The sequence below is a fragment of the Pteropus alecto genome, unplaced genomic scaffold (genome assembly GCF_000325575.1).
Source record: "Pteropus alecto unplaced genomic scaffold, ASM32557v1 scaffold333, whole genome shotgun sequence".
Classification (NCBI taxonomy): domain Eukaryota; kingdom Metazoa; phylum Chordata; class Mammalia; order Chiroptera; family Pteropodidae; genus Pteropus; species Pteropus alecto.
Genome location: NW_006433879.1, coordinates 1,444,865 through 1,452,981, shown reverse-complemented (window position 1 = coordinate 1,452,981; position 8,117 = coordinate 1,444,865). Strand labels below are relative to the sequence as shown.

At 41.2% G+C, this 8,117-nt stretch overlaps 1 pseudogene; it reads left to right on the top strand.

The window, feature by feature from the left end:
- The first annotated feature begins 5,022 nt into the window (after window positions 1–5,022).
- LOC112477020 lies at window positions 5,023–5,138 on the top strand (annotated as a pseudogene).
- Window positions 5,139–8,117: the final 2,979 nt, after the last annotated feature.

The window sequence follows — 8,117 nt, the reverse complement described above, 5'->3', positions numbered from 1 at the left end:
TGGATGAGTCCAGAACCCAGTACTCTCCCAGCTCAGTGATCCTGGCAAATTGCTTTTCTTCCTGGGTCTCATTGCCTCCTGCCAAATAGCAAGTTGGTGACCCTGAAGGCTTGACAAGCTAAATGTCCCTTATTTGTAGATAACTGTCTATTATGCACTGCACCATTTGCCAAAGGAAAGTTTACCAAGGACTGAAAACCAATTTTACTAAATGAAGTGCTATTATGAGACCTAGACCTTCCTCTCACAGAGTGATTGATGTGTGTTTGACCAGTTATGCAGTTCACTGCTCAGACTTGTCTCTTTCACTCTACCAGGAGAAGGAAGGAAAACACGTCCTTTTAAGCCACATTGCAGATGAAGGCAAAGTTCACACATAATTGCAGTGGGATCGACCTAGTGCAGGATGGGCCGGGGAATTAAGGAAAACAAACTGAGGAGAGACTTGGGCAGCACACTGATGAGGAAACCAAGAGGAAATGAAGTCAGCAAGGGTTCTACATGTATATTTCAGAGTTGACAAAGCATAAGACTAACTGGACAGAGTTTCTGATTTATAAAGTCTTTTTATTATATTACCTGTTTTATATTATTTTAGAGGATCTGTTCTTTGAGCCAGAAAAATAAACAGCAGCCCTCAAGACCCTTTGGTCTAGATAGAAGAATATAAACTCTTACAACTTTCTGGCTCTGAACCAAGATTTCTGCCAAAAGTTCTGGGGATTTTGGACCTTTGCAGTTGGCCTTTGTGTATTAGAAAAGTGAGGTTTACATGGAATACAAATGTTTCTATTCTGTAAGTTTTCAAAAGGTGAAGAGTTTAAAGTTTATTTGACAAAAACCAACAAAAGCACTGTTGCCTGCTGCTACAGAAAATGTGTGTTTCCTATTTTGCCTGTGTAATAGCTAAATAACTCCACTTTGGCATAGGCAATTCCAGTCAGCAAGATCCCAAGACTCCCTACCCTTCTTTGGGGATTGCAGACTGGCAGAGGCAGCAGGGAGCCTAGGTCTGCCTTCTGTATATCACATGTGTTTTCTTTTTTTTAAGAAAAGCAATTCTTCAACTTGAGCAGATGCCAGTTCCCACTGAGAGCTAACCTGGGGCTTTCTGGTTCCAAATAGCTGAACCAAGTTGTCGTGACCAGTGACTTAGTAAGGTTTTATGTTGAACATGCATCACCAACTTGGAGCATGCCCCTTCCTTGGTGTGTACCTGGGAGCAATACAGTGCGGTCTCTCTGTCCGCACCTAACTTGGAGCGGTACCCAGGACCCTACTGGCTGCTTTGCCATGCTGCCCCCCCAGAGCAGGGGCAAGGGTAAGAAGTAATGATGATTTTCATCTATAGATCTCTTCACAGGGCCATATGTGCTTTCTACTCTTTGACTTCATCTGATAAAGTTTGATTTGGCTCTCATGAACATGTAAAAGCTCAAGGTCCAAATGTGTACAGCTTTTAGTGAGGTGAATGCATGTCAGACTCAATATTCCTTGCAGCTGAGGACCTAGGCATTTTCCCAGCACAGTGCTGGCCCCAAACCCATTCCCAGTAAAAGCTTGCTGAAGGTGAATGAAAGAATTGGAAGTGAATTAATAAAAGCATAATTGATACACCTGATCGACAGCTCATGCTAAAGCTGAAACCTCGAACACTCTAAGCTCCACTTCCCATCGTAGTAATGCTTGCTCTTTATTTTATGCCAGAATCATGAATTAATATCCCTGATGAATGAGGACTTATAGTGTCAACATCACTATGGGGAAGAAAATGAAAGCAAGAAATTTCTCCAAAGCCACAGAGCCAGAGATTCAGAACCCTACTGGCATTTTCCACATCCCTCAGTATAGTGGGGTCTGATATGCTGAACCCCTTCTCTTTTTTATAAATTGTAGTAAAATACATCTAACATAAAATTTACCATCTTAACCATTTTTAAATGTACAGGTTGACAGTGGTAAGTGTATTCACATTGTTATGCAACTATCACCACTATCCATCTCCAGAACATTTTCACCTTCCTAAACTGAAACAATAACTGCACATTCCTCCCAGCCTCTGGAAACCACTATTCAACTTTTGTCTCCATGTTTTTAACTACTCTAAGAACCTCATATAAGTATAAGAAATCATACAGTATGTGTCCTTTTGTGACTGGCTTGTTTCACTTAGCGTAGCAGCCTCAAAGTTCATCCAAATTGTATGAATCCCCTCTCTTCTGTGCAGGATGGAAATAGTACCTTTTCTCCAGGCTCTCCATCTCCTTCTAGCATCCTCATCTCAAACTGGAAGGAAGCCCGACTGCCTTTCTTGGATGACTAAATGGTGCCTCATTAGGTTGTGAACTAAAAACTATGCTTATAAAAATGGGATTTTGCTACATAACTATGGAAAATACAAGCTTAAGCAAATAAGCATTTCCTTGTTCATGTTACAAGGTCAAGTTGGTTAAAAGGAAAAAGGCTGGGGCCAATCAGCTGGTGGCCCAATTAGAGAATTAGAGATGTTCCAAGCCCATGTTTTCACTTTCCCAAATGAGGAAAAGCGGCTGTTGAGGCTGTGTGTAGCCCGAGGGTCTGGGAACAATGCACAGGCCATCTGGTTTGCCTCTATTGGAAGGCTGAGTATTTTAGTCACTGAAGCCGCAGGATTGAGGACATTTGCAGAGAAAATGTGTATTTCCATTGTCTCTGGGCCCCAACATCACCCACCCAGCCACTTGGAGCCCAGATAGGAATGACTGCAGATGGTAGGTGAGCCTAGAGACTCCTAATTATATTCTTGAGTATACCCTCCCTTTCCTCTTTTCTACTTTGGGAGGGCCTTTTGTTTTCTACCAGCTGAAGGTGGTGAAAACTCTCCAGCCCCTGCATACACCTTACTCTGCTGTGGCTTCTGAGCTGTGGACCAAGTAGTGTCATATCACAAAGGGCTAAGCACAAATGGACAAGCTGGAAGAGAAAAGCCCTTCTAACTCCAGCCTCATTTTGACTTCAGTGGCCAGTTCAGCCACCTCTGGAGCTTGAGTATCACAGCACTCAAACCCCAGGGTGGGTGACTATGAGTTGATATCAGCAAGCTCTGGTGCAATGGCCTGACCCAGCTTGGCCCCTGGGCTCACCCCATGCTCTGTGAGCAATGCACAGGAAAGACATGGCTGGAGTAGAGGCTTCTGAGATCCAGTCCTATTTCCTACCTTGGGCTAAGCTTGGAGTGAGATGCTGACAGGAGAAAACACCTGTGGGGAAAGCAAGGCAGGAACATACTCAGCACAAATAGGACATCTCTCAGGGAAGACCTGTCAGGCCCATGCTCAGTTGGCAAAGAGACCATTGGGGAGCACAGAGGAAAGACTAGAGCCCAGGCTTCTTTCAGCTCAAGTCTCTCTACGAAATCAAGCTGGGCCTCCATGTTGCTCTCCTCAACCAAACCCTCAAATTAAATCATGCTGAACTAATATCTCTAAAATCCAAAAATCCATCAACAAAAGTTAGGTTGGTATTTGAAATCTTTCTCCCAAGGGAATGAGTATGTTTTAAAGTCCTTCATAAATTATCTAAAAGGAAATTTGAATCTTTCTAGTTCTTACAAGAGTCCTACAAAAACAGCAGGACACATACAACCTCATTGTGTGCCCATGTGTGCCTATGGAATCTTCACTTCAGCCCCAATCCAGTTGTTCCGCATTTCAAGGAGAAATCTGACCCTCTCAACAGCCGTTCCCTTTCTCTCATCCCCACACTGAAATTTTCACTGGGCAAATTTGCAGGATCTTTTTTCTATGATTGTTTTCTTGATAAACAGTTCAGGCATAGTGTTTGAATTTTTTAATAGTTTCATTGCTTCATAGTTCCTGGGAAAACAATACCACAGGGAGAGCCTGAAAAAATGAAGCTGGAAATAATTGGGGAGTGAATAAGGAGTTAGTTTTATTCTTACTCTTTGAATTCCAGGAAAGTGGAGACGTGGCACACTCCTGTGCAGAGCAAGCACCTGGCAGCTGGCCCAGCATACAATGGGCCCGCCATAGAGTCACCGGCTCCTTGGAGAGAAGGACAATGGGAGGCAGCAGCCACCCAGGCCCCACGGAATGCTGAGCCACAGGCAGCCAGCAGGAGAGGCGTAGATTCCTTTTCTTTCACCTAGAATAAGGGCTCAAAATAGGATCTGAACAGGAGGTCCAAACTGAAGGCCATGTTTTTACCAGGAGATTTGCCAAATCAACTCCAAAGAATGCATTGCGCCCCTTTGGAAGGGAAGCCACACCTAGAAGTCCTAGGACACATTGGGGGAGGACAGAGCCTGGGAGGCAGGAGGCTGGATTGGAAACTCTTACTAAATATGTCACTGAGCCCCTGTTGTCCTCCCGTTTGACCCAGTCCCCTCACCTAAAAACAAAAGGAACAATTTCCATCTTTGGGAGGATACCTGCAGTCATGGAGAAAAAGCACGAACCACGGAAACTCAGAACTGTACATCTGGATGGATGAAGTCTTGAGTGAGGGTGGAACAAAGAGCCCCACATGCCAGGGATTCACTTCGGGTTGTGGGAAACAGATGGGTCATGTAATGCAGGACCAGACATTCTTTCCTTGGCTACACCAAAGACCCCCAAATGTGGGCACACCTCATTGTTGGCCTGTGTTTTGTTATGTACATATTTCTTTTATTTATATATTTGAAGACCTATTGAGTGCTTTAGGAAGAACCTGGGAAGCACAGATTCGGTCCAAGCCATCCTAGGCACAGAGAATAGAATCAGAGTGAGGGCAAGAGATATAGGGAGGTGGCTTTTAGCTCTGGAAGGGAAGAGTTTTCTAGCAGTGACAGTCCAACCAGGAATAATAGGAGCAATGCAACCTTGCCCGTGTCCATACAGGGCTGAGCGCTGCCAGGACCAAAGTGAGATGGGATGGAGTTAAATATATGACCAACCATAGTCTTCCAAATCCCAAAAGTTCTGTCACTGCACCTTTTCTGTACCCTTAAACTGATGCTCAGTATTTAAAAGTTTCTCTTTTGTCTACAGCCATGTCACCCTGAACACATTCGATCTCATCTGATCTTGGAAGCTAAGCATGGTCGGGCCTGGTTAGTACTTGGATAGGAGACCTAGGAAGACCGGGTGCTGTAGGCAAGGGGGAAGTTTCTCTTTATCTTTATGGGTCTGACAGGAGAAAGGAAAGAGCATTGGAAACCAAGTAATTTTGAATGGCCTGCTCAGGCCACAGACAAAGTAAGCTTTTTCTCCCAGTTCCCCTCCAGAAAATTCTCTCTACCCAGATTTGCTTAATAGGTTTGGAATTCTTATCCCTTCACTCAGAACATTAGGGAAATTATCAAGTCATAGGGTGATGGGCCCATTAAAGTAAAGACTAGGTCTGTCTTATTCACTAGTGTTATTCTGAGGCCCAGCATAGCACCTGACACAGTGTTGGTGCTCAATAAATGTTTATCGATTGAATGAATGGCGACTTGTGGGACACTCATCTTTTTAGAACAGGCAGTAGACACCGATGTGGCAGGCCCTGCATAAGACTTTCCCAGGGGACCTGGAATCTGACAGATAATGTCTTTTTACCTTCATATCACCTGATTTTAGGGAAACTGAAAGATTTCGGTTTTCTCTCTGGATTCCTTATCATGGTATCTCTGCTTCAGCACATGTATGAGGTGAGGAGACTGCTCCTATATGCTTCAATTTTACATTCATCAAATTCTGTGAATGCAGTATTATAATGTCTATTTTACATATGTGCAATGGAAATTCAGAAAACTTAGTGATTTGACCTACCTAGAAATGATTGCAAAATTTGGGGCTCATTGCTTTTCCCTGCAATTCGGATGTCACAATTTTCCAAATACCATTTCTGGAAGAAGTACTAAAAGGTCCTTTCATGAACACGTCAGCCCAAACACAGCCCAAGAATGGTCCAGTGAAAAAGCAGCAGTGCATTCATTGATTTGGTCTGTGACATTTCTAAAGGAAGAGGTCTTAGGCTGGGAATAAAATGTAAACTTTCTCTCACTGAATTTTACTGTTTAATATAATATGTGCCTTTCTCTTCAATGTCTCCATTAAAAATTAGGAAACTGGGGCCATAGACTTTAAATGAATTGCCCAGGCATACTACTGTGTTTCAGGTCCTAGCTTGACCAATTCCAAGACCATGCTCTCTTAACTACACCGAACACTTTACTACAGTGTTCGTTTATTCCTCTAAAAAGAAGCTCTAATCTTTTTTTAAGGCATTCTCTCTGTACTTCAATTTGGATGGTTCATATAGCTCTGTCTTCCAGTTTACTGATGTTTTCTTTTTCAATGTAAACAGCCTTTTCTTAAGCCCATCTATTGAACTTTTCACTTTAGATCTAGCAACTTTTAGTTTTAGAATATCTTTATGGTTCACTTTCTAGTTTCCATGTCTCTGATGAGATTCCCCTTCTGTATTATGCTTGCCTTTTCATTGAAATATTTTAATATATTTATGTTGATTAATTTAAAGTCCATACCTACTATTTGAAAGATTTGTCTCATCTCTGAGTCTACTTATATTGATTTTTTAAATTATACATCACGTCTTCCTGCTTCTTCTCATGTCTAGTAATTTTTATCATATATTACACTATTGAAATAATGGATTTAGTATTTTTCCTTCAAAGAATATTGATTTTGTTCTGTCAGGCAATTTATTTACTGGTGGATCAGTGTAAGTTACTCTAAAGCTGAAATAGTCCTACTCTTAAGGCATTGCCTATCTAGGACCTCACTAAATCCCTCAGGTGTTCCATGAGATCTCTTTGCCCTTGCCATTGAAACTCCAAAGTCTCCCAAAACTATGTGCCTTCTGGAATCTCTTTTTCATTCACAACCAGGCCTCTCAGTCTTGCATATGAAGCTTAGTGCTTACCCAAAGACTAAAAGAGATCTTCATAAGATTTTTTGCTGTCCCTTCTCTGAACAGCTTCTCCTCTCCAGCAGCATGCCCTACAAACTCTAGCCATTTCCATGGCCCTGAACATCAATCTGTCTCACCTGAATAGTGAGACCACAATTCTCTATTTGGTTTTATTTCCTTGTGCACAGTTTGGAAAGTGCCTCTATGCAGAAAACCATAGCGAACATGAAACGCACTTCATGTTTCCCTTCTCTCAAAAGTCATAGCTTACTCTTAAAGTAACTAATTATACTTCTTTTATCTCCAAATCCTTCAAAACTTATCGACTGCTCTCAGAATCGTTAAAACCATATCTTTGTAAAGTCCATGGGGATGATACAGAAACAGAATTCCTAAAGAAATATTTTGGATGCCTAACCTAGTAGGTAGGCAGACAGAACCTCCACAAAGGTTTGGATCAGATAGAAATTGCTATCTCTTCCACCACCTGTCAGTCTATAATTCAATCACTTAGAGCCACCACTAAAGTTGAATATATTTCTAGTGACAACTGTTTTCATAATAAAATTGCGCCATTGGATCGCAATGCACATGTAATAAATAGATGAACCAATATCTGTTTTTAAGCTTCATATAGGAACCAAAAATGAAGTAATCTCTAAGCAATGCACTTGAGTTTGAAATATAAGTTTCTGGCTTATTGACATTTTGAGGCTTTGCTTTTCTTTAGGAAGAACAAGAAAATGTTATTCTAATATCTCTCAGGATAATACAGTCATACATTAGCTCTAGGCTCTATGGGTTACCTTGGCAAGTTTCTGATGTTTCCTTTGGCATCCTCATTACTGAATTAGGAATGAACAAATTGAGATCCACGTTTGGATCAATCCACATTTGGTTCAATGAAGGCATAGGAGAATTAAAATGGAATCAATCCAAGTAGTGCAATAAATAAAAAGAGGCTTGAACTAAACATACAACCTCTTCTAATAAAATTCTATTTTGAATTGTTTTAATTAATGAGCAGGTTGAACTGATTTTTATTTTGCCTAATGTATTTTCTTCACTGTTCTTTTACTTTAAATAAAACTTCTTGTTATACTCTTTAACTTTTTATTCATTTATGATTTCGTAGAGTTTTTACAGATTTGGATAAAACATATTTTGTCTCTCATAGCTGTCTCAACTATTTCTTTTACTTTTTGTGTTTTTGAAAC